The sequence below is a fragment of the Meles meles genome, chromosome 16 (genome assembly GCF_922984935.1).
Source record: "Meles meles chromosome 16, mMelMel3.1 paternal haplotype, whole genome shotgun sequence".
Taxonomy (NCBI): Eukaryota; Metazoa; Chordata; class Mammalia; order Carnivora; family Mustelidae; genus Meles; species Meles meles.
The window spans coordinates 22107108-22133972 of NC_060081.1; the positions used below are offsets into that span (position 1 = coordinate 22107108).

At 40.9% G+C, this 26865-nt stretch overlaps 1 protein-coding gene and 1 long non-coding RNA gene across 3 annotated transcripts in view; one reads left to right on the forward strand and one right to left on the reverse strand.

Moving 5' to 3' along the window:
* Window positions 1-5095, reverse strand: part of SOCS5 (suppressor of cytokine signaling 5) — a 62855-nt gene extending 57760 nt beyond the window's left edge. The window contains exons 1-2 of one of the 2 annotated variants that reach the window (XM_045981506.1): window positions 4957-5095; window positions 4628-4745 (exon numbers count right to left, since the gene is read on the reverse strand). The gene's annotated coding sequence lies outside the window, so the exon portion shown is untranslated. The remainder of the gene's footprint in view (window positions 1-4627; window positions 4746-4956) is intronic. The other variant, XM_045981507.1, reaches the window with a different exon arrangement.
* Window positions 5063-18932, forward strand: LOC123927031. The gene is made up of 3 exons (XR_006815351.1): window positions 5063-5182; window positions 17408-17462; window positions 18290-18932. It is a non-coding gene; the product is annotated as an uncharacterized LOC123927031 (long non-coding RNA).
* The last annotated feature ends 7933 nt before the right edge of the window (window positions 18933-26865 follow it).

The window sequence follows — 26865 nt, forward strand, 5'->3', positions numbered from 1 at the left end:
AAATATTAAAAAAAAAAAAAAAGATAACTTTTGCTCTAATCAGATTCAAAAGCCTTCTCTCCATTACCCATGAAAAAGTAAGATTAATTGGCTAACTCAGAAAAAGAATTTATTGAGTAAGGAAAATGATTCATATTTTCCTTTGGTCATTCTCTAACATCTACATTGAAGCTAAGAAAGTAGTCTGCATGGTCCATACTTACTCAGTCCTTGTATCTGTGAATTTTAAGTATGAATAACTGGCAATTCACAATGCCATAATTATTTTTAAACAAAAAAATTGCAACTTAATGAAAAATTGAGCAATAATTGGTTATATTTTATTATCACACAGTATTTTAGTTTTTCTAAGATTTTATTTATTTATTTGATAGAGAGATCACAAGTAGGCAGAGAGAAGGGGAAGCTGGCTCCCCGCTGAGCAGAGACCCCCCCCCCCAATGCGGGGCTCAATCCCAGGACCCTGAGACCATGACCTGAGCCAAAGGCAGAAGCTTAACCCACTGAGCCACCCAGGTGACACAATAACATGGTATTTCTAATGTCTCTTGAAACCATACTTAAATATTTTATTCACATAATTAGATTATGTAATTGATTGAAAGAAAAGATATGCATGTCAGTTCTACAAAATTCCTAAAAGCATTTCATGATTCCAAAAATGACCAATAAACTGTAATAATTTCATAATCTTTATTATAATAGTTAATCAAAAGAAGATTAGGAGTTGGTCACTCTCAAACATTAAAATTCTGTATAAGGGAAAGAAAAATATGATCCTGAAAGCTTTTGATAGCTCCATGTAATGCTTATTTCAGATTAAAGGGATGACCCATGTATTTATCACCTGAAGTATCTACCCACAGAATGCCTAAGATCTAAAAAAATAGCACGAATCTACAACTAACATAATAAAATGCTTCTGAGCTACACTTACTTCTGCTTTTAATCTCTAACCTGTAAAATGGACTCAATTCAATGAAATTCTAAAAATATGGGTAATTTAAAATGTGATACATTTTTTAAATCACTGAAATTATATCTAAAAAGAGACTTTAAAAAGTACACTCATGTATGACAGACAGTAAGTTACATGTTGTGACAGTAGGTTAAGGTGCATGAGAACCAAAGTCAAGGAAATGACAAGCAGAAGAGCTGTTATAAAAGCTATAGAAGAACCTGGTAGGGCAGAACCAAAGAATATGTAGGAAAAGTCCACCACTGTCATTTAACAAACACCTGTTAAACCACATGTTCATAACACTAATTAGACCTGGGTTACAGCAAAGTAAAAAGAACAAAATATTACAAAGTTGGAATTACACAAATTTTATCACTAAAACCCCACATGATAATGAATGAAGTCATCAAAACATTCACTTAATAGAAAACAAGGTTCAAGGATTTTCTCATGGCTTCATTGACAGAAAGGGATTGTAATGAATAACAGATCTTACAAATTCCTGATTTCTTTACCTAATCTTACCAAGTAAGCCTTTGGAACTCACTGCATTTTCACTAGAATACCTGCAAATCAATTACTGGCATTTTGATTGTAGAATAATGTCACTGCAACAAGCGTTTCCAGATGACATTTAGAAACAGACACACTCACTCTAACTCGATATGCATACCTAATTAAAGGTCCAAGACAAGCAGAGGAAGGAGAAAACAAACAAACATGAGGGCATCAGCTGCACTAAAAGCCTTGTAAGACAGACTCTTAAGTGAGTCTGTCTTTATCTAGGAATTTTTGGTAGCCTCAAAGTGACTTCATTAATAGCGAAGAAACAAATGGGCACACAAGTGTCTGTACACACCTTATGTGTACACACATAAGTGTCCAATATCTGTTGCACTCTTACTGTGTGCTAAGGAAAGAAACACTCTGAATGCTTACTCTCCTATGAGGTGGTAACTTTTACTGCTACCCTCACTCTACAGATAAGGAAACCTAAAGTACACAGTGGTTAAATCACCTGCCAGACATCAATGTTATTAAGCGGCTGAAATACAAAGTCAGTTGTTCTCTATTACAACTGTGATAGAAATTATGTTTTCATAATTATCAATTCTACTATTGCTCTTATTTTTAAAGGTACTAAAGCCCATTTTAACATAACAAAACTCCTACGTTTACTGAGAATAGTAATTTTCATATAATTTACTTGGAAAATACAGGAACCTTTTGGATTCTGAAGATCTTGTAAGCTAAAACTTAATAGTTTTAGCATAAAAATCACAGAACACTAGCCTGCTCCAAGCTCATCTAATATTTTAATCTAGATGACATGACAGTTTGTCTCTTTCCAATGAGAGAGAAATATCAGCACTTCCACTAACAATGAACCATATTGTTTAAAACTTTTCAATAAAAGCTTACCGTTTTATACCATTTTATGTATCAACGTAGTCAACTCAAACTTCCCCATCCTTAGAAGAGAACATCACAAATAATCCAAAAACCATTTATAGTTGGCACTGCAACTCTTTAGAAATAAACAATGTGAATGTGATAATGTAGAAAAACCCCGGACTAGAGTCCGGAGACCTGCCTACCCATCCTGGCTCTCTCACTAACTACCAATTTAGTCCCTTTCCACTGCTCTGGGCCTTGGTTTCCTGACCTGCAAAATAATCATCTCCACGGCCTACTCTCCCACCTCTAAAAGAAACGTGACTCTTGTACATACATCTTTTTTTCCAAGCTTCCCATTCTCCATCTATTTGGTTATTATCATTACTTTGCAGGCATTAAACATTATTTTTCCCTGCTTCTACAAAAGGAGAAAACAGTCCATTCTTTAAGTGGATAAGAGAAAGCCCTCAGGACCACTAGTTTACCATAGATGAGTCTCAATGTGAATAATGTAGAAGCTATTATAATGCTAAAAGGTGTTAGGTTTCAATATTTTAGGCTACTGTTTTGTGTGCCAGTACATTCTCCCTAAGGACAAACAGTAAAATTCAAGGACAATAAGGAGAAAAAAAAATGTAATTATCCATCAGTTATTGAAAAACTAAAAAAGGTGCCAAATGAAAATATTAGTACTTTTTTTGGAGAACATTTTTTTCTGATGAATTACATTACAGAGCAACATACCATTCACAAATTTTCTCAGATATGTTTAAGTACTCCCTACCCCCCAAAAAAAAAGGCTTTTCTTTTTTAAATTGTGAGTAATTAGTCAGATAACATACATGTGATTAAGAAAATATTTAAAAGATGAAAAGATCTAGCTGTGCAATTCTTAGCTTCCTTTTCTCAATGACTTGAAGAACCTCAAAGGGGTGCCAGAGGTAGAATCTGTAGACCTCCACGGCCTGACCCTGGTATGCATTTTCTACCTTCCTAACCCATTTTCAAGAGTGTTATGCAAATACAAGATTATTAAAATTAAATTAAGCATCTGACATTAATATTGAACTGTTAGAAAGCTCATCCTGATTTCAGTATTGCTTTCTAGAGCTGCTACCTTACCAGCATCTTCCCAGCACAATACTTAAAGTTGACCTTGTAAAGAAACACTTAAAAGCAAGGGACAGAAAGCATGTGAATTACTTAATAATCTTGTAGACTAAAAGTTTAAGTAGCAAATTCTAACAGCACCGTCAGTCCACTCTAAATGTTAAGTCAGGAAGAAGTAAGCCACAGCTATAGGTTGAGAGACCTGAAGAAAGGATATTCAGCGGATGTAGCGGCGACTGCAAGAATTTCAAGGTACAGTTAAGAGCATTTCCAGCAAAACTAGTAACTGGTAAAACACCATCAAACATGTACATACATTTTAAAATAAAGGGTAACTGACAAGCTCCAGCAGCAAGCCTCCTCCCGGTTGGAATGCCAAAATAAAATGTCAGAAATCACCTCGCGAATCCAATCCCCCAGCCTTCCAAAGTTTGGAACCAAATCGACATGTGTACTTAAACTGCTTCTTAGCATCGTTCTTTAAAAGCAACGCCCTCCCCAGAAAGTCAGTTCGCTTTGGTTACTTGAATGCCCAAATCCCAGCACCAGAGAATCCTAGGAGCCCAAGTAGTTGCAGAAGCGTCTTCCAGCGGCCGCCTGCGCATCCCTTTCCACCTCGGGTTAAAGCCCTAGGGGTGCTCTGGTCACTTCCCCATCCAAGTTCCCCAGTTCTCTCATCTCCCAGTGGACCGCTTCTCGTCGACCTTGAAGACCCCCGGATCGGAGCCCTAGAGTCCAAGTGACCTGGCCAGTTGGCCGCTTCCCCGCAGCACGCGTTAACTGCCCCCGCAAGTCTCCGGTGGCCTCCCTCCGACCCCTATCACGAACGCCTTCCTACTGGCTCCGAACGACTCCCTTCCCCTTAGGCGCCCCACGTCCCTCCAACCAGAAAAATCATTCATCAGAAATGCATCGAGAGCCTACTAAGCGCAAGCCCCCACTACGCGCAGCGCGGTCTGCACAGGGCTCGCGGCCCGAACTCGCCGTCCCCCGCCCGCCGTCTCCTCCCGGCCCGAGGGCCGGCGCTGCCTCAGCCCGGGGTGTGGAGGCGCTGGCCGGAGGCGGACTGCGCCGGGCATGGGCACCCGAGGACCGGCAGGCGGCCGCTAACGGCGGCGCGGGGGACCGGGAACAAGCGCGCGCCGCGGGGACACTTACCGGTCCGGGCGCGCGGGGCGGCCTCATCCAGGGGCACCTGCGGCCAGGCGGACGGGCCCGGACAGCGCAGTCACGGAGAGGGCGAGTCCGCCCGCCGGTCCCGTCCCGTCCCCTCCAACTGCCGGATGGAGCGCAGTCTCGTTTCCTCTGGACGGAGCCCGGGGACCCCAGCTCTGCCGGATGCCCCCGCCAGGCCCCCACCCGCTTCCCCGGCCGCCTCCCCCCTTCACCCTTTCCCCTCCCCCCTCCCCCCAAACCCCCCACCGGAATGGAAAATACCTCCCGGGGCGGGGGGCGGCGGGGGCACGCCTCTCTGAAGGGCAGCCTACCGTGACCAATAGCAGGCGGGGCTCTGGAGGGGCGGGATTCCTAGCGGCCAATTCGGAGGCGTGTAGGTGAAGGCCGAAGAAGGGAGGCAGGGAGAGAGAGGGGGGCGGCCCGGGAGTCAGGGAGGTCTGGCCGCTCTGATGTGCGCTCTGCGCGGCTGCCATTTTGGAGTCGGGCAGCTGAGACGGCGGCCAAGTCCGGCCCGGGGGAAAGGGAGAAGCCAGTCAGGTAGGAAAGAGGCTGTCACGTGGGTTGGAGGGGCGGGGTAAAGCGGGCTGTAGCCGGAGGGGAGGGGTCGGAGGCGGCGAGTCATGGGGGCTGAGGGACGTCACGTGGTCGGAGAAGGGCCAGCGGTGGGCTTGGGGGCGGAAGGTCAACCTGAGGTGGGAGAGGGAAGAAAGCTTTGTTCCTGGCTTCAACTCTGTTAGGGAAAAGGAAAGGAAAAATGATGAATGGAGGGTGTGAGTGCCGGGCCGGAAAATGTGAATGAGTCTCCCTAGCTCCCTCCAGCATGGAGCCACCCAGTCACTGAATTCCAAGATGCACGGGAACCTGAGCATTTCATTTAATTCAGGTAGTCCCATCCCTACTCCCTGCTGTCACAAACATGACTCACAGATCTGATGGAGGGGTGATTGTCCTCCTCTTTTTGCCCGCACTTTGTGGAAGGGCCCCCGCCCTAGAAATGGCTGAAAGGGTAGAAGCATAGTTGAGGCATTGTGACGCCAGGACGACTCCTTACGTCTGGCGTTTTGGAAACCGTGTCGTCATTCACAAATTTCCGGGCCAGTTCTGTCTGGGCCATACCATGATCACGTTCCAACGCCTCCAAACTTAAAAACAAACAAAACAAAAACAACTTGCTTGTGAGCCCCTGCCTAGTGCTCATCTGTATTTCAATTCATGCTTTAAGTACAGCCTAAATTAAACTCCCTACTAGTACACGGAAAGCGCTCCTCTTAAGGTTACCAGTGACGTTCATGCAACCAAGTTCAAAGCCACTTTTAAGTTCTTATTTGATCTCTCCTGCAGGAAACTGGATGGACTATGCATCCCTCTGTAAGCTTTTTCTCCTCCACAGGGCACCCCTCACCCCAGTTTGCCTGACACTATAAACACTCAAGAGATTATTAATCTTACTAAATCTGTTATCTGTCGGCTAGTTAAGAGAGTCCCAAGAGCTGATTCTCAGTCCTCACCTCGGTAGGGACGTAGTCATTCTACCGCACACTAGGTGACCTAACGACTTTGGTGGTTGAGTGTACCTTTAATGACTCCAGAGAAGTGCTTTTGGACATCTCCACTTGAACCTTATTATGACCTATCCAAATCAGAACGCAGATACACTCAGAAGTGCTCTTTTTCCTCTGCTCTTTATCTTTTTGATAATGTCCCCATCCACTCCTCCAAATCCAGAACCAGGAACCTGGGTGTAATCCTCCATGCTTCTCCCTCACTGCTGTAAGTACTTCCCTTACCTTTTCTATCTTTGTCATGTGGGTTATATTTACTAGATGCCCTTTCCTCTCCATTTCTACAAGCAGAGCCTCACTTGGGTCACTTGTTCATTATGCCACTGAGCACTGTACTATGTTCCAGGCATTGTTTGAGAGCTCGGGATATAGTAGTGAACCAAGTGACAAGGTTAGTGAGATAACATTATATGAGTAAACTAATAAATGGACAAGATAATTCAGGGGATAATAAGTGCTATGAAGCCAAAACAAAAACAAAACAGGGAAACCTGTAAAAACCTCCTAAATTGTTGCCTATCTCTTCATCTCAATTCCTCCCCACCCTCACCCCACATCTTCTCATCCTTTTTATTCTCAAAGAAGGAATGGCCCTGAGCCTTTCACCTGGAGACTTAATTTTATTCCCTTTCATCTGCCATGACTTCCTTCTCTATTACAGCTGCCTGAATATGAATCCCTCTACTAGAAGATAAGCTACTGTAGAGGCATTGTACCTTATATATATCTTGGTCCTCCACAGTGCCTTGGCTCAGCATAGGTGCTCACAAATGAGTGTTAAATGGTGAATTCCCTGACACCTGAACCACGTTGCCACAAAAGCATCTCCAGCCCACATCAGAATGGGAAGATCCGCGAACTTAGCTACTAGAGTATGGTGACAGTGGTACCTCACAGGCAGGGGTGGGGATATGAATGAGGTCACCTCCTTTGGTTCCTTACAGGTCCGGGCTTCCATGATGCTGTGCCCCGTGAGTGGCAGTAGTTGCTTCGTAAACACTATTTTACTTGACAGTGCCAAGTGCATGCGGACAATTTAAAAGTACTCTTTGTTTCTGATGATGAGCTTTAAACCCAGAGCATTCTGGGTAAATTGCCAGGATAGGCCCTGCAGGAGAAGGTTGCAGTTGCCACTTCACTTTGTATTTCCAGGCCCTTGGGTATTGCACCCCAACAGGGAGTGAGATGTTGCCAGTTCTGTCATAGTCATTGTAATTAAATCCAAGTTCTGGCAAAGGGCAGTGCATAATTATGAAGTATTATTATGGTTTTTATCATTATTAGGCACCCAGCTGCCCAGCCCAGGAAACCACAGTAGTAAAACACTGAGAAGCCAAGCTCCTCTCCCAGCTGGCATGAATCAAGACCAGGTGTACTGGCACACATTCTTGCAGCTCCACTCGTCAAGACGAGACCTTCTGTCCCCTCTTTTTGGCAAGATAAAAATTTAAATGAATGGAAAGAGGAAATGTGAAGAAGGACCTTTGCCACCGCCTCTGAATCAAGTTCGTTTCTTCCCTTCTCATCAGAATGGTCTCATCTATGATTTATTGTGTAAATCTTCTTCAACTTTATTCTTGACCATCCAGCTTCCCAAACATCATTCCCCAGGGTCTATTGAGGATAGTTAGGGTGGGCTATAGAGAGCAGAAAACTTTTTATTTTCAAGAAATTTATGGTATGGACTAACTAATTCAGAAAGTATAGTCAGGCTTTGACAAGACATCTGCCTTTTATTGAGCACCTACTCACCACCATACTCAGCACCTTCACGTATGCTATCTGACTTAATTCCTACCCCCCAAAAGTAGATTTTATTATCATTTTCTTCAAGGTCTCAAAGACTTGGTAAATAACAGAACTGAGATTCCAACATAAATATACAGGTTTGGTGATTGTATATTCATGGTGGATGTGTCCACAGTGACAGAGGAACATAGGCGTCAGACTTCCCCCCTTTCTACTGAATAGTACAAAGTAGATTTTAAGCTGAGCACTGAAAGGACAATTCAGAAGTGATGCTGAGAGAATGGTGCCAAATGAGGAAGCCAAATTGGCCATAAGCCTAAAATCAATCAATAAGGACAGATTTCTTGTTCAGCAATGTCATATTATATTCTTCAAGTACTTTTATTGTCTCAGCTACTCCAAATGCAGAAGTCACCCCAGGTGGTACAAGGATGGGTTGACAGTGGAGGAGGGTGGCGTAGGGAGGGAATATGCTTTTGAATGGAGAACTCCCAAATGGCCCATAAACTGGCACATCTAGCACTGGCTTCTGGAACAGCCAAAACCATGGCAGCTTTTCCTGCTGCCAATCACTTGTTTTTAACTGATACATGTAGAACAATTTTCCATTCTCTTCATTTTTTCTAAAACAGTTGATTAACAATTTTTTAAAGATTTTATTTGTTTATTTGAGAGACAGCATGAGCAGGGGGCAGAAGCAGAGGAAGAAGGAGAAGCAGACTCCTTGCTGAGCAGGGAGCCCAATACAGGACTCAGTATTAGAACCCTGAGATCATGACCTGAGCCGAAGGCAGACACTTAACCAACTGAGCCACCCAGGGGTCCCTGATTAACCGTTTTTAAAGACAGTTTGTTTAGAACTTACTGTGTGGTACAAAGAAGTTCACTTTCATTTTTAGTACTTTTTAGTATATTTAAGATTCAAAAAAAATGCACTCATACTAAATGTACAGTCTGAAATGTTGTGAGACATGTATGCCCTTGTAACCACTATCATAATTGTGAAATAGAAATTTCCCTCACCCCAAAAAAGTTCCTTTGAACCCTTTTGCATAGGAATTTTAATACAACTTATATTTTAATGACTCCAAAATTTAGATCTCCAGTCAACCTTGCTTTCAAAGTCTAGGCCCAAGCTGCCTGCTTGACATGTCCACCTGGATGTTGCAAACAGGCACCTCAAACCAAGCATGACTGAAAGATGAAGTAGACGGTGCTTTATCTTTGCTACAAGAGAACCCCTACCTCCGATTCCCTTCTGAAATCACGTTTCTGTATTCTTCAGTTTGGTTGACATAATCATCTACCAAGTAATGTAAGCTAGAAATTTGTAAATATAATCTTCTCCCCTTCTTACACCTTCCCAGAAGTGAGTCTTACTCACACAAACATTTTTAAATCAGCCCTTTGCATTTTCAGTATTCTCATGCAGACACGTATCTTGCTTGCACGATCACCAGAAGCAAAGCAAAACAAAACAAAAAACCCTCCTAACTTGCTTCTTCATGCTCCAATTCATACACCAATCTGCCACTTTAATTTTCTTTTGAAAACCGAGATCTGACTGTTTCAATCCTTTGCTTTCAGGGACTGCCCAACTGCCTAAAAATGGCACTGAAAACCTTTCGTGGTATGGCCCAACCTCCCCATCTGGACTCCTCTGCTCCCTGCCACATAGAGCCGGCTATCCATTTTCATCCCTTTGTGCTTTTCATCAAATGTCAATCTGAAATGTGCCTCCTACTCCACCCGAAAAGTCTTGCTTCTCTTTCACAGCCCCATTTATAAGACTTTATTTATGAAGCGTTCCCAGACCTCTCCAGAAACACAGTCTCTCTCTGCTACACTTGACTCCCCCCATATCATGTTGCACATACATTTATCACGCTGAATAGACATAGTGGTTAAATGGAACAGGAGACTGAGTCAGAAGACCTGAGTCTAACTTAGTTATCTCATTCATCGCTTGCTGTATTAGCCAAAGCAAATGACATAACTTCTCTGGGCTTTAGTTATCGAATCTATGAGTTGGTACTAACAATAACCATAATAATCCCCTACCTCATAGGACTCTTGTGGTGATCAAACAAGTCATTGTAGATGTGAACATAGTTTGCAGTATATGGATATTACATGTTATAATTACACATTTGTATCTTCTGATAGAATTTGAACTTCTCGAGCGCCAAAACCAGTATCTGTCCATCCACCAGATGCGGTGCCGAGGCCTACTCCTTGCCTAGATTGGTTTATGGCAGAAGTTGTCATTTTTGGTAGGATCATATTCTCTCAATTAATTCTCTTAATACTATTTTCTATGTTTCTTCAAAAGCCAATAGTGACATCGCTTCTTTTTATAATTGTTTATTACCTTTTCAATTAAATAGCTACATTGAAAGGTCTCTAAGGAAAGGAAATAAATATTCTATCCATGATTAGTTTTAAGCACTTTGATTTGACAAAAACTTTTTCGAGCCATTATGTGCCCAGCCCTGTTCTAAGCCCTGGTCAAACAGTGGCCCACAAGAGACTTCACAAAACGTTATCATGGGGACAATAAGCACGCAGCAGCAGTAAAGATGTTCATCTCTACAGTTAAAGATGCTACAAATCGAGCAATATGGAGGGCGCGGCGGGTGTAGCCGGAGTGGTCAGGGGAAGGCACTCTGCGAAAGCCCGCAGAGCATCAGTGATGACACAAGGAGGCCAGCATACAAAAAGAAGGCAGGATAGCCTTGCAGGTGAAAGGAAGAGCCCAGAGGCCCTGAGCCCAGAGACAGGAGCAGACCAAGTTGATATAAGGAACTGAAAGGCAGACCGTGGGGAGTGGAGGAAGTGAAGGGCCGTGGTAGGAGGCTATGTCAAAGAAGCAAACAGGGACCAGGTCTCGAAGGGCTTGTAAGGTCAGGTAAAGAGTTAAATGTTTATTCTAATTGTAATAGGAAACCACTGAAGGGTTTTAAGCAAGAGTGTGATATAATTTGATTTTTTAAATAAGATTTTATTTGTTTGTCAGAAATAGAGAGAGAGAGAAAGAGCACAAACAGGGGGAATGGCAGGCCAAGGGAGAAGCAGGCTCCCTGCTGAGCAAGCAGCCCACCACCGCTGATGCATGCAGGGCTCACTTTCAGGATCCCGGGATCATGACCTGAGCCAAAGAGAGACTCTTAACCAACTGAGCCACCCAGGCGTCCCTCATTTGGTTTTTAAAAGATCACTTTAACTGCATCTGGAGAATATATTCTGGGGACAGTAGGAGAAGGGATAGAAGGTAGACTGGTTGTTTTCAGTCAACAGAGATGTCGGTCTGAATTAGGGTGGTGCTAAGGATGGTGAAGAGTAGTTTGGGGTATGTTTGGCAATAGGACTGACAGGACTTACTGATAGATTTAATGACAGTGAGGTAAAGACATTAAAGAGGGCTCAGGATTATGGTCTAAGCCATTAGGTGGATAAAAGTTTAGTTTACTGAGTTCACACAGTACCTGTGGGGGCTCTGCCCTGGGCTCTGAGAATACAAAGGTCGGTGAATAAGACGGACTTCTTGGCCTCAAAAGGTCACAGTCTGGGAGGACTGCCTCCTACCTCCTACACTGATGACTTCCGTAGGAGGTTTTGTTTTGGTTTTTGAAGATTTTATTTATTTAGAGAGTGAGGGGATGGTGGTGGGAAGGGAGAGGGAGAGGGAAGACCTCAAGCCTTCACTGTGCTGAGCATGCAGCCCAATGCGGGGCTCCATCTCAGGAACCTGAGATCATGACCTGAGCAGAAATCAAGAGTTGGGCACTTAGCCTGAGCCACTCAGCCACCCAGGAGCCCTGCTGTAGGAGGTTTTAAGCACAATTACAGAGGTACATATAGGTTATGGGAGCATCCAGAAGGATTCCCTAGCCCAGTCTAGCCAACCGAACCAGGAGTCCTGCCTTCTTGGGAAGATAAGTAGAGTTTCTCAATACCTGTGAGATGTGTGCAGTAATCCACACTCTAGTTTCACTTAACTCTTTATAAATATAGTAGCTGTCAGCAGCATCTGCCAGGGTCTCCGATTTGTTACTACTTTTAAGAGGAGAGGAAAGGGGCACCTGGGTGGCTTGCTTGGTTAAGAATCTGCCATCGGCTTAGGTCATGATCCCAGGGTCCTAGAATCGAGCCCCGCATCCCTCTCCTCTGCCTGCTGCTCCCCTTGCTTGTGCTCTTTCTCTCTATGTGTCAAATAAATGAATAAAATCTTTTTTAAAAAGCAAGAGGACAGGAAAGAAAGCTATGGAGAAAGTAAGAGTCAGGATGGACAGAGAGGCAAGGTGCTCAGCTAACAATAGGGTCTGGGCTTCTGCTAAAGCCCTCTGCTCAAAACCTACCAACAATATGCCCTTGGTTGAGGATGTGTTCTGCTTTGTTTCACTTTAATTGCAGCTGCAACTTTTATGAAATTATCATATGGCTCCTGAATGACTTCTCTCAAGCTTTTTTTCTTTTTGGTATTTAATAACTTCTGTTTGACCCACTGACACATTCACATTTCAAATCCAAATAAGAAGGGATATAATGAAAAGTCTTATCTTCTCCTTCTCCTTCACCCTACCCCACCCACCTGGATAGGTAGAGATAACTATACGGATTTTTTTCTATATATCCTTCTAGTGCTTCTCCACACAGATACAAGCAGTTTTTATATTTATTCTCTTCCTGCTTTTTACACAAGAGGTGGCCTACTTTATCCCCTGATCTGGATCTTGTTTTTCCCTCTAACAATGTATCTTGGAGACCTTTCCTATCCATACGAGGAGAGCTTCCTCATCCTTTTAAACAGCTGCATAGCGTTACACTGCAGGAGCTGCCATAGTTCATTTAACTATTCCCCTATTGATGAATCCTTGGGCTGTGTCCGGTCTTTGCTACTTATTACAAACAATCCTATACCATATAACCCAGCACATATGTCTGCAGGTATAGCCTTAGGATAAATCCTCAGCAATCTTGCAAATACTTTAACAATATCTTCTAGAAGAATGGTCTGAGATAGTGTGACTAGGTTTCCAAATTAGAACCTCAGCTTTCCAGGCATTAACTCTTGCCTTCCACCAAGAGAGTCGTTCCTCATTTTTCAGCCTGTCAGTTACGCCTTTATGTTTTTTCCAATAAGGAATTTAAAAAACATTTAATCTGCCTCTCCTGCAACCAACCATAGTTGGCATGTTGTTTTAAAAAAGAAGAAAAAATAGACTAAAATGCAGTTGAAGCATGCTCCAGTTAATGAATTGCAAGCTCTAGAAAATACTTGATTTTTCTTCACTCAACATATAGAAGCATCTCTAGAATGAAGTCTCAGATGGGGATGACAGGTTAGAAGGTGAGAACTATAGGGTGTACCCTGCCCCAGCCAGCTCCCAGTGCTACCCCAGCCTCAGGGCCAAATACTCCTTGGCCATTTTTGTTAGCATTTCTTTTCATTTCTTTTAGTAATTCTTCATTCTCCCATAGTTGCTTTTGGAAAACAGGTTTGTGGTTTTGGTGAAATGGGTAGGTTCAGTCAATGTGCTTTATAACTAGGCCATGTAAAGTAAGTGTGCTGTTTTTATACTACCCCCCTCCAAAGACTTTTTCTTATTTGTTATATTCCAGCTATATAAGACCAGGACGGAAAAATTCTAGGACACTTAATTTACGTGAGATTGTTGGGAGAACGTATATGGATGCAGAAATATACACAGTGATATGGCAATGAGAGCTGCCCTTAAAAAAAAAAAAATATATATATATATATATATACACACACACACACACACACACACCCCTATATATACCTATACATATATATATCTATATTTCTCTCTATATATAAAATTTTAACTATATCTATATATGTATCTATATTTACATCTATATCTATCTATATATTTGAAGAAGCTAGCCCACCTGTATTACTATCATTATTGGAAAATAAAATTATCTTTCCACATAGTACTTCTCTTTAGTTTGGCTCCATGTAGGTGGAGGTGTTTTGTTTTTTTTATAATTATAACATGAGAGAAAGTGTTAAAAATAAACCATGAAGTTGACAAGGTACAGCAAATAGCTATCCAGAAAGCTTTTTTTTAGCTCTAAAGCTTTCTCTCTCAGGAATCACAAAAACTACAAATTGTAGAACTGTCTAGTTTCTGTAGAGTGTCTAGTCCCAGCTGTAAGTGAAGTTATCTTACATTTTTATTTTTTATTTAAAAAAATTTTTAAAAAACATTTTTATTTATTTATTTGACAGAGAGAGAAAGGGCGAGCACAAGCAGGGGGAGCAGCAGGCAGAGGGAGAGGGAGAAGCAGGCAGGGAGCTCAATGCAGTGCTTATCCCAGGAACCAAAGATCATAACCAGAGCCAAAGGCAGAGGCTGAAGGGACTGAGCCATCCCAGTACCCCTATCTTACATTTTTTAAATGTCTCACATAAAGATTTTACAGCCTCCCTTTGGCCATTACTTTTTCCCCCCCTTAGCTGGTAAGACTTGGACTCTGTCTTTAGAATATAACCAGAATTTTTGTTCCCTACCCTTCCTTTCCCTCTCCTCCCCCCTTCTACTCCTTCTTCTTCTTCACACATTTATTCTTCCATAAGAAAGTTAGAACAACTGTCAATTTTTTAAAAACTTCTCTTTGGATTTGGGTTGGCACTGGGCTTTCCAGGTAGACAATTGTATCATATGTAAATAATAGTAAATCTTATTCATATTTTTGTTTTGTATCAGCAGAATTCGTTCTTAAGTGAAAAATAATACATGCTGAAATTATTTGTTCATCCAATCCCTGAACATCCATTCTACTGACCACACTCTCAGTTTGTTCTGGGGACTCTGATCCTCCCTTACTCTCAGTCCCTGGACTTGGGGAAAAGATTGATGTCTACAACTTCCCCCACCCCGATTTCAGGGATGAAACATATAACCTTAGCTTAGGTTGTCTAGTATACCCTATTTCTCTTGCCACAGTAATCCATTCTGGACCTAGAACATTGGTTCTGAATTTGAACCTAGAGACAAGTACTCCAGGGAGTGGCTTGCATCCATATTGGGTACATGAAGACGTTGCCTAAGAATGAAGCCAATACTGAAGATCCTGAATTTAGAAGTGAAGAGAGAGAGATCAAGTCCTAGGTCACCCTGTTTGAGCCCTAGATCAAACTTCACCTGAACCAGATCCTCTGAATTAAGTTACATGAACCAGTAAATTTACCGTTTTAATTAAGTTAGTTTGGATTACATTTTTCACCTTTGGCATGCAAAGGACTTTTAGTTGATGCGGTATCTTCTAACAAAATTGGGAAAATTAAACTCATGTTGTTCCCATGGTTTGACAAATTACATGATCTCCCCAGCTAATTCCCAGACTCCTCTCTTCTTGCACTTGGAGTAACTCTACCGTTGCAGCATACCTGTCTAAATCCCAAGCCAGAGTCCTCCACCTCTTCCCCCAAGGACTTCTCCAGTTCTGTGCTTAAACCCAGCCCACTGCTGAAGTTAAAGAAGGAAGGGAACAGATGGCAACCTGATTCATAGTGCTCTTACAGGGAATTAAGCCAATTTATTTTGGGGGTCAGTTCCAGTTCAGTTTCAGCAGTGAATGAAAGTTGTTTGAATCCATTTCTGGTTCAGATCTGTAATCATCTGCAGTAATCCAAAGTTCTCCACAAGAGAAAAATATTTGGGGGAGTTAATATTTGTCCCAGTTTGAGAAAACTATATAATGTGGAATCAAGCACCTGTCTTATTAGGCCTTCTGTGCTAAAAGAAGTAACATATGGGCAGGACAGGGAGGTGATTAATAGTGTACTTAATACTAAAATAATCAGCCTAGACGGCCTCCATTATAAGCAGTGTTATAAAATCTACTCCTTGGATTTGCTTTTAATATTCTCAGTCCACATCAGAGCACACTTTGAAATATCATATCACATAGTATTGACCAAATTATTAAAATATTGGTTGAAACATTTTTTGAAATTTTTGCCTCTGTTAAAGGAATACATACTTTATAGGTGAAACATTTATGGTCTCTGAAAATTATTTCTGATTTGTGTGACATTATGTCAGTATCTTATGATGCTCAGACTTAGCAGTATTCATGAAAAATGTACTGAAAATCTAGGCTCAGCATAGGGAATGTTGTCAATGGTATTGTAATAGCATTGTATGGTGACAGATGATAGCTACACTTGTAGGAGCATAGCATAAAGTATAGACTTGTTAAATCACTGTGTTGCACCTCTGAAACTAATGCAACATTGTGTGCCAACTACACTTCAATTTTTTAAAAAAATATAGGCTCAGAATATTCATAGGACCATTTTTAAATTGCTTCAGGTCGTCTAATGGATATGTTCTGATAGGAAGTATTTTTTGTCTCATTGCTTCCATTATAAATACATATATATTTATAGGTAATAAATATAAATTAAATAAGTAAGTAAAATTTGAAGACACAAAATGCTCAGCTTGTTCCAAAATGTTTTTTGTTGGTGGATTGTGTGCAAACAAAAGAATGACAGATGCCATCCTTATACTTTATGAAAACACCTCTTGCTTATGCGTGTGTAAGGAGGACGTTGGATTTGACAAGGTGCAAAGAGATGTCTTACAGATGGTACACATGAGGCCCATCAGGACAGGTCTTCCCAAACTAACGGAGCTGTAAAAGCAGTTATCATGTGCATGTCTGCCACACCTGTTCAACAGAGAAATTCCCATTTGTAAATATGGTCTCTAGAATCAGAGCACAGGGCTGGCTGAGCTTAGTTTAGTTTTCTGTTAGTCTGAGAGAGACTATGACCACCAAAATGGATTTCCTACCTTTTTGTGAGTCTTCTGGGATTTTTACATTTTCCCTGGCATTGTGTCAGTTTAAAATTTTAAACTTAAAATTAAAGTTTAAGATTAAAATTCTTTTACTTGGTCCTTGAAGAAATAACCATAATTTATCTTATAACATTAAATTCATTGGCAATGTGCTTTGGTGGGAATAAATTTGTGTTCTGCAAAAGGGCTTGGATATACAGAATTTCAGTGCCTCAAATGATGTCATTTTCTATAATATTTAGCCTGCCATTTTTAGTTTGGTGTTTGTATAATAGGAGATTTCGAAGAAAAAGCTAAAGAGAGGCTAATTTGCTTGGTAGTGCTTCTGTTCTTTTGTTCTTTTAGAATCTAAAATTAACCAACATCTGCAGTGTCAACAAGGACTCCATATGGCATTCAAGTTTGTACTTTTCCTAAATAATGCATTTGAGACAATATAGTCTGAGAAGAATTCTGAGGTGATAATGAGTAGAATGCCTCATGAGTAGAATACCTCATGTTGCATAGCACTTTATAGTTTCAAAATGATTTAACAACTAGGACCTTGTTGTGATCCTCACAACAGTGTTAAGAGGTCAGGGGTTCAGGTGTTTCTTATTCTTGTTGAACAGATGAGAAGATGGAGGTCCAAAGTATTGAAGAGAAATGGCCATTGTCACGAACCTGGTGAGTAGCAGCATGAGAAGGAAACCCAAGCCATCTGGTATCTAATCACCCTTTCTACCGTATTACTAGGATCAAGTTGTTGACAACCCATTGTTAAAATAGCACGTTTTCAAAATAATAGATCCCACAACAACTCTGTAGGAAATTTTTTAAAAATTACTAGAAACTAACAAACTTGTATTTGGTTTTCTAGAGTTTAATAGATTTCATTTGTTCAATTAAATTAACAGATGATTTCCACAGAAGTTTATCTATTTAACTCTTGTGATTTCCTATTTTACCTACCAAAAAAAAAAAAGAGTTCCCACCAAAATGCTTTTTCTCCTTGTGAAATCATACCTCATAAATCTTTATTTGTCATATCTAGAAAAATCTAAAAACTGTTCTGTAAGAGATGTTACAACTGAGAGTGTTTTCTTCATAGTAATACATAATCATTTAAGTCAAACTGAGTTTTGAAACACTTCATTTTATTCAAGCTTCTGTGAATTTCTGCAGCAGAGCAATTATTCAGAATTTCTGGGATAAGAAAAAAAGTAGGTTGAAGTTGAAGAATGTATTAGAAGCATAGCTTGTGACTGAGACATAGGCATAAATTTAGAAGGAACCCATTTTTGAAAGCATAAATAATGTTATTGCCAATCCATACTTTATAGAAATTTCTAGCTATGTAATATTACCGTTTCTACTTTAAAATTCAGAGAAATTCAATTGCTTTCATTTCTCGAGAGTTTGAGGCTTAAAAATTATGAATGCTGGCATTCTTGAAGAGGAACGCTGTGAGTTTGTAATATCGAAAAGGCACTGGCATTCTCTTACATTAACAGGCAGATATATTTCCAACAAGTGGAAACAAAGGACTCTACCAGCATGAGGAGCAGCCAGCAAGAATTTTAATCAGGATTTGGCTCAGTCTGCACTGGTTCTGACTTCACAAAAGTTCATCTTCAGGAAGTACCTTTCTACCAAGTGGAAAGCTGGCAAGACACAGCTTTAGAGGTTGCTGACACCAAGACAACCAGAGCTCACTCAAAACTTGAGATTTTGCCTCCCCATTTGTTGCTTGGATATGTCTCAAAGAATTACACACAGAAAAGCAAGATGTAAACTTGATATTATCCAAAACATTCTTGTGACTCTACTCTCCTACCTACTCTATGTCCAGGATTAGTGGAAATACACCAAACATTTTTGAAAAGGTCATCTAACCTAAGTAGAAGAATGTTATCTTTCCATGCATGAAAATACTTGGACATGAGAGCCATGAAAAAGATATGGGGAGAAAAGGACAAGAAGAACATTATGGAATGTACAAGTAAGAGGGAGGAATTAGGGAGAGTTGGGGAATTTGGTTAGGAAAGCTTTAGAGAGGGGTGCCTGGGTGGCTCAGTGGGTTAAAGCCTCTGCCTTTGGCTCAGGTCATGATCCCAGGTTCCTGGGATCGAGCCCCGCATCGGGCTCTCTGCTCTGCAGGGAGCCTGCTTCCCTCTCTCTATGCCTGTCTCTCTGCCTACTTGCGATCTCTGTCAAATAAATAAAATCTTAAAAAAAAAAAAAAAAGGAAAGCATTAGTGAGGGTAGGGTTAAGTCATTATAGTTGGTAGTAACTCCCATCTGGCTAAATTGTAGGAATCTGGAGGGAGGGGCCCAAGGGTGCTAGGAGACAGTTCTCATGATGGTAGCATTCAGAGTTAACCTGACAGTGGAGAGACAGCAGTACCAAGGCTGGGAGAAGGCCACATTTCGAGGAAGGCAAATGCCCAAGGGACCATGAGAACCCCAGCTGCACTTCTTTTTGCTTATTCAGTCGGATCCAGTTTTTTCCCCCTTCCCATCTCCACACCTCTGCCCACCCCTTGCCTGCTCCACCCCCACCACAAGAAAAATCTGTGTTGACTGGCCCCAGTTTGTTTAACTGAGTCCTCCTTCACCCAGTGAATGATTTGTGGAGCCTGGGGCTGGTAATCATTATTTAGCAGTGACTTCAGCATTAATCAATCAGAACTGGAATGATACAACTTTGTTCCCACTCCGCCCACTCACAACCACAACCTTTTTGTGCTACAGCGAAGTAACGTGGTCCCTTGGCTACGTTGCTGCTGATTAATGGACTGTTGGAAGGGCCAGTACAACTCCCATGATAGTCTAGTGCTTTTCTGCCAGATTGGCTTAAAAAAAAAAAAAAGGCAGGCAATCATGTCAAACCATGTTAGCCAATACCTGTATTGTTTCTCTGAATTATAAAGCACAACAGTACATCTCGTTCTCTGCAATTCATTATTAGAAGAAAGGATATGAGGAAGTATTAGACCATGCTTGTGCCATACGAGATAGCTAGACAATCCTGCACACTCCTGCACTGCCCATGGAACGTGTCATTTGCACCCTGAGGCAGTCATGATAACTCTCAAAATGAGATGAAATACCACCCTCTCTTCCGCTCCTTGCCTGGATGCTGCAGAACAGTGACCTTCAGAGGAGGTGGGTGGACATGGCCTTGCCAGGAGATGCTAAGCACCCACGACTTAACTACCTAAAATAACTCATTAACCTGCCCCTCCCAAATCACCCACTCCACATACATCACCACCACAGGAGGAATTAGGTTCCCCAAGGTCACCCTAAGGGTGGCTGTGAACTTTGACTTCCTCCCTCCACAGGCACCCTTAGGTTGGCCTTTTGAGGCCTCTGGGCTCCCGGGAAGCTGATTTCTCCTTGTAAAAACATCAAGAGCCAGGAAGAATGGAACACCACATGATTTATCCCTGAATCCCTCATCCTGTTGGATATGCCCCAGGGTGGAGTTATTCTTGCTGTCACTAATAATTCAGCCCTGAGCGGATCAACATGTTTAAAAGAAGTTTCCAAATATGTCTAAAACTCTAGGTGCGGAAACACAAGTACCAATTAACAAGGGCAATTTCAAATAGAACGGAGGTTGGAAATTAGAAAAACAAAGAGGCATGGGATATAGCAGAGGGAGCCAGCTCTATTGGTAACGGGTTGTATTCCCTCAGTCATTATGCCTGTGTCTCGGTTTCCTCGACTCCAAAACAGACACTAAGATGAAAGGAATTTGGTGAGAGACACTTTTGAGAAATGGCGATTTATGTTCTCTCTCTGTATTTTTCCCTTTCCCTCTCCCATTCTGTCTGGCTTACGTGTTTTTACCTCAGGAGAGACGTGGGGGTTGGACTTCCAAGCTTTAGTTCCAAATAAACCCATGAGGAGAGGAGAGTTTGTGGTAACTTGTATTTTCCAGACTAAAGAGATCTGTTCTCCCAGAAACAGCAAGGATGTCATCCTGCTTCTTGGCAGTACCCTTGCAACGTATGCCTCAGGAAGGCTGCATCTTTGCTGAAGAGCCCCTCTTTTCTAGAAATGCACTTTGGGACTTACTCATGTGGAGTAATGATGGCAAGGGCCGCCAGAGGTCCTGGCGCTTCTTAAGATGCCTGGTCCCTGCCTTAGCCCTCAGTAAGTGAGTAAAAGATACTTCCCACTTGCCCGAGGTGAATTTCCTGCCCTACAGCACAGGGGCTCCAAGTTTAAATTGAATTACATACTCTAAAAACTCTAAGGAATCATCAGTGGTAAGATGGCCACTAGTTTAATTTGTGTCTCTTTATCATTTATTAAAACTAAGCCTAAACAAGTCTTAACCCACTTTCTAGGGGCTGGATTCACCGAGGGTTTACTTTGGCCAACCCTCCTTATCATTGCCTTTTCTGTACCTGCCCTTGCTGGTCTCCATGTTTTCTCATTTAGGATGTTTGAGAAAGGCTGGTGGCACCTTGAAAAACATCATGTGCCTTCTCCCAAATCCCTGCATGTTTTCTTTAAAGTCGGAAAGTGGTATCTCTCATCCTTAAGTGTTTGTATTTAAGTTGCCTGTGTTGCCTTGAGGAGCAACTTCAAGTAAAAACCCATAGCCAGGGGACCAAGTCTGTGGTCACCTTCTCTGGGAGCCATGTGCCTTGTTGAAGTTGTTAATAAAACAAATAAAACAAAACAAATAAAAATTTAAAGATCTTTTATGCAATTGTCTTTGTTGTTACTGCTGCTGTCAGGTGAAGAGGATGACTGTTGCTTCAGGGCTGTGCCATATTTAGAAAGGGGCAAAATGGATCATATAAATCTTTCCCCTTAGAAAGGGGCAAAATATCAGTGCAAGTGAAAACCTTCCAGGAAAGGCTGCTTGCTTTTGGGATCTCTGAAAGCACTTATTGGACATAATAGCATGTGTGTTTTTCTTGGTAGCAGATGTAAATTACCATGTTCTTCTAAGGCCATTTTCCTGCTACGGCTGGCTTTTCTCTTTAAATATTTTAGGAGGAAAAGTAATGTATTTTCTGTTTTGTGGTGGTGGTGGTGGTGATGATGATGGTGATGATGATTTATAATTTAGAGAGTCTATATTCTTGATTCAGTCAAAATAATCCTTGAGTCACTTCATACTTCACTCCAACTAGTCTTTCTCAGAACTTGGAATACAAAGTAAAATGGTACCCCAAACATTTCCTTCCCTCTTATCTTTATGAATCCTCCCATAGAGCCAAGGAATTTCCATTCTAGGGTCTGAGGGGAGGAAGCCCCCCTCTAATTTAAAGCCTCCTGAACCGGATTACCTATGCTATTCAAAGAACTAAGTATTTTGAAAATTCTAGAAACAGCAATGCAAACCTTCTTCTCCCAATAGAAACTACTAAAAGTAGTTATATGGTCTATCTCTTAAAGTGGAATTTTTTCCTTCCATCTTAATTAAATGAGAAATAAAAGGAAGTCATGCACAAGCTTTCAGAACAATGACTACAATATAAGTGATGTAGTTCCAGCCAAAAAAGAAAAGAAACGGATGTTGAAATATGGGAGCAAAATGAGGTCTTACTCAAGTAGTTTCTTATGCTTCAACCAAAAGCTGGAAGAATTAACAAAAGCTCCAAAGAAAGGTAGAAGAAAGACAGTAGAGAAAAGCAGAGGACTGTGGAAAATAATAAGTGTGTAAAGGAATAAATCGGAGTCTGGGATGATTCTTTACTAAACTATTTGCAAATTGCAGTTTTCAAATAAAATATGAGATTGAAAAAACTCATTTTCAGAAAAGGTGACAAAATCAATGTGTAAAAAAAGCCCATTGTGAACTGAGAGCCTTCAGAGAAGACAAGGTCAGCTCAAGGTCAACTCCCTGGAGAGAAGTTGAAACAAAAAGCAAAGCTGCACAGAGGTGTGCGCTCGTTAAAAACCATCAGGACTTGACTTTGTCCACCCTGTGTGACAGACAGCACTCTCAAAGGCAAATGTCTTGGCCTTATGTGGTCTACTTCCAAAGGGAGATGGGGTTTAGTCCACTGTATTAGTTATTTATTGCTGTGTAACAAATATCTCAAAACTTAAAGCTCAGACAGACAACACTATTATCTCACAATTTATTTCTGTCAGGAATCCAAGTGCAGCATAGCTGGGTCCTCCTGCTAAGGGCCTTACAAGACTGTCTGTCTCTTATAAGACTGCAGTCAAGGCCTTTATCACAGGGGCTGAGAATCCTTCTCCCAGCTCATTCGGTGCCCTTTGATCGAGGACCTCAGTTCTCACTGTGTGTTGGCCAGAGACTCTCCGTTTGGTGCCATGTGTCACGTGAGCCTCTCCACGGCTCCCAACGCATTGCAGCTGGCTTCCCTCAGAGCCAGTGCATGAGAGAACGCCAAGAGAATGTACAAGGAGGATGGCAGTCAGTCTTTTGTAATCTAGTCTCGGAACTGGCTTTTGCAGTATTTTATTTACCAGAATCAAGTCAGCAAGACCAGCTCACACTCAAGGGAGGAGAATACCAGGGAAGCAGTATCATTGGGAACCATCTTAAGAGCTGTCAACCCCTTCAACTTATTTTATTCTTCCTTTAATTTTAAAGCATAGAAATAAGAGGCTGTCATCTTCAAAACCAAAAATACATTCTTTGGGAAAAAGTGCTCCAGAAATCTATATGCCCATGGTCTCTTTTATTCATCAGTAAATGGCTTTATTTGTTTACATTATCTATATGGCAATGAGTAGCCCAGACTATCTTAGCCAATAGGCAAACAGTTTGAATAAATGAAGGAAATACTCATTTACATGTTTCATTGGGATGTGAGCTCCATGAGAGCAGAGATTTTATCTTTCTTGTTCTCTTTTGTATCCCCAGTGTATATCATAGGGCTTAATATATAGTTTTCAACAAGTAGTTGTTGAATGAATGGCTTCCACTGTATTTACTGTGGATCTGTTATGACATGTCAGGCACTTGACTTCACTCCTTTAGAAACTGAGCATCAGAAATACTTGATTTTGTACCCAAGAGTGGAAAGAATAGATTTTTATCACTTGGGATTTCCAAAAGCAGTCATAGTCAGTGACCATTTTTGTTCACAATTCAGAGAGTCTACTGAGAGAAAGGCCCACTCCATTTTCTCATAAAGGAAGAATGTGGCTTTTCTCTGTTAACAGGTCTTACCTGTGGTCTATCACTCATTTTTTGAGAGGACTATAAAGGACCAATATTAAAAAAAAACTTAAACTAGGTTTAAAAAAATCATGAAAGTAAAATATGCACATACTTGAAAAACATATAAAATCATATAAATTGACAAATTCTCACCCTATGATTCCATCCCTAGTCCCACCTCAACTTCAAAGGTAGGGAGTTTAACTATTTCTTAGATATTATTACAAGTATTTTCAACACAAATACAATGTGTGTGTGCATGTGCATATAAACATGGGATCTTCGTGATATTGTTTACACTTTGCCTTTTTTCATTTAGTGATATGTCTGGGACCAATAGAGACCTATCTTAGTTTTTTCTTGGCTGCATAATATTCCACTGTAGAGATGTGCCATAATTTATTCAGTGAGTTCCTACCTAACAGATACTCATTTCCACCACCACCCCAAACTTTTTACTTACTAAAAACAGTGCTGCAGTAGGCATACCTATACATATATCTGCATATTTTCATGAGTTTATCTTTAAGACAAACTCCTAACAGTGGAATTGCTAGGCCAAAGGATATATATGTTTAAAATCTTTAAAGCCTCTTTTTATTATAAAATAAAACACAAATACAGAAAACCAAACCAGTTACAGAGCTTAATGGATTGCTATAAGCACCCTTTTAACCATCACCCAGATCAAGAAACAGACTGACATCCATGTCAAGAGCCCTCCAAGTGAAGTGTGATCGCAACTACCTCCCTCTGAAACTAATCGTGGTACTGACTTCTATAGACATCACTTTCTCCTATTTTTTTATGGCTTTACCACCCAAGTGGCATCCATAATGTGATACTTTAGTTTTGTCTACTAAAAAAAAAAAACCCTTATAAGTCTTTTATACCTCTTTAGGCATACAGTTTTCCCCTCCACACTTTTCTTTTCCATACAACTTCTCTATTGAACAACTCAGCATTTGACCAGTGGAATTTCTTACAGTCTGAATGTTGGCAACTATGTATTCTGGATATGGTTCAGCATGTTGCCCTGTCCTCCAGTTTCCTGCAAACTGATGGCTGAATTTGGAGGCTTGATGAGACTCAGATTTGATTCCTTTGGCAAGATGATGAGTGGTACATCAGGAACTACATAAAGGCTGGTTGTCTCTCTTTGTGACTTTAGCCATTACTGATGTTCAGTGCTTAGATCCATTCATTTATTGTGGGCTGCAGAATATTCTAATTATGTTATTTCATTTTCACTTATTAGTTGGAATATTTATGGAAGATACTTCCTCTCTTCTATCATTTGCTTAAACCTAGTGGTATAATTCAGATAGCAAAAGAAAAATAAATGCTAATATTTTCCCTTTACTTACCAGTTTCCAAGATAATGAATGTTCTCTATCATTATCTTCAAATGTGGCTTTTTATTTTGGTTATTATGAATTCATGTATTCAATTTATTTTATGAGTTTCAAGTCATTACAATCATTATCTTTACTACAGCTCAATTTGTTCCATCTTTGGCCAGTGAGAGCCTCTTACATTGGTACTTGAGTCCTTTTGACATGGCCCTAGTGGTCTTTGATAGCTTCCTTGCTGTTTGATATGACAAGACACTCTAGCTTCATTCTGTATGTCTATTGCCCCAGACTTGGAATCTACCATTTCTCCAACAAGCTCTGTTTTTTTGTTTTGTTTTGTTTTGTTTGTTTTAGGTTTTTAAAGCAGGAAATGGTATTTCAAGCCACAGTCTAGGCATAAGCTGTGTTCATCATTACTGTGTTCTTCCCAGTTTCTAAGATTTTTCAGTGGACAGAGCTAGGAAATAGCTGTATAGGGTTTTTTTGTTTTGTCTAAGATATATTTATTTATTTCAGAGAGGGGTGAGGGACAGAGAGAGAGAGAATCTCAAGCAGGCTCCCTGCTGAGTGCAGAGTCCAACATGGGGCTCAATCCCACAACCCTGAGATCATAACCCAAACCGAAATTAAGAGTCAGACACTCAACCTACTGAACCACCTACATGCCCAAACCATATGTTTTTAAAGATAAAATACTTCATGAGCTCATTTAGATATTTCCAATTTGAATTTAGTACCATAGGTTTTTTACAAGTATAAGAGGCTCAGAACAATAGTACTAGTGCTACCATCACCAATATGATCGCCAACAGTTACATTTAAATATATATATATATGTTGGGGCAACTGGGTGGCTCAGTCGTTAAGCTTCTGCCTTTGGCTCAGGTCATGATCCCAGGGTCCTGGGATCAAGCCCCACACTGGGCTCCTTGCTTAGCGGGAAGCCTGCTTCTCCCTCTCCCACTCCCACTGCTTGTATTCCCTCTCTCACTATGCCCTTCTCTGTAAAATAAATAAATAAATAAAATCTTTAAAAAAAAAAAGTCAGTCTTATTTATTTATTTATTTTAAGTAAGCTCTATTCCCAATGTGGGGCTTGAACTCGGGACCCTGAGATCAAGAGCTCCATGCCCCACAGACTGAGCCAGCCAGGAGCCCCCAAAGTTACATTTTTTTCATTCGCTCTTTTCTTTTACCTCTACTGTATATCTATGCTGTCAGAATATATAACCATTGCGTACACTACTCACTCCCATTTAGCCCTCACTTAATCTTGATTCTTAAAGTAGCTATGTATTTAACACTGACCACTACTCTTGGTTTTGATGTGTCTCTAGTCAGTCTGGGACTTGTTTACTAGTAGCTACCCAGGAAGTGTTCACAGGAACAATGTCTCCTGAGTTCTTACATGGCCATAATACTTTGAGTCCTTTGTACCTGAAGGTTGGTTTTTCTAGATATAAAATCATCAGCTCACATTTAGTTATGAATCTTAAATATATTATTCTATTTTCCTTGGACATAAGTATTGTTGAAACATCTGATGTTAACCTAATTTTCTTTCCCT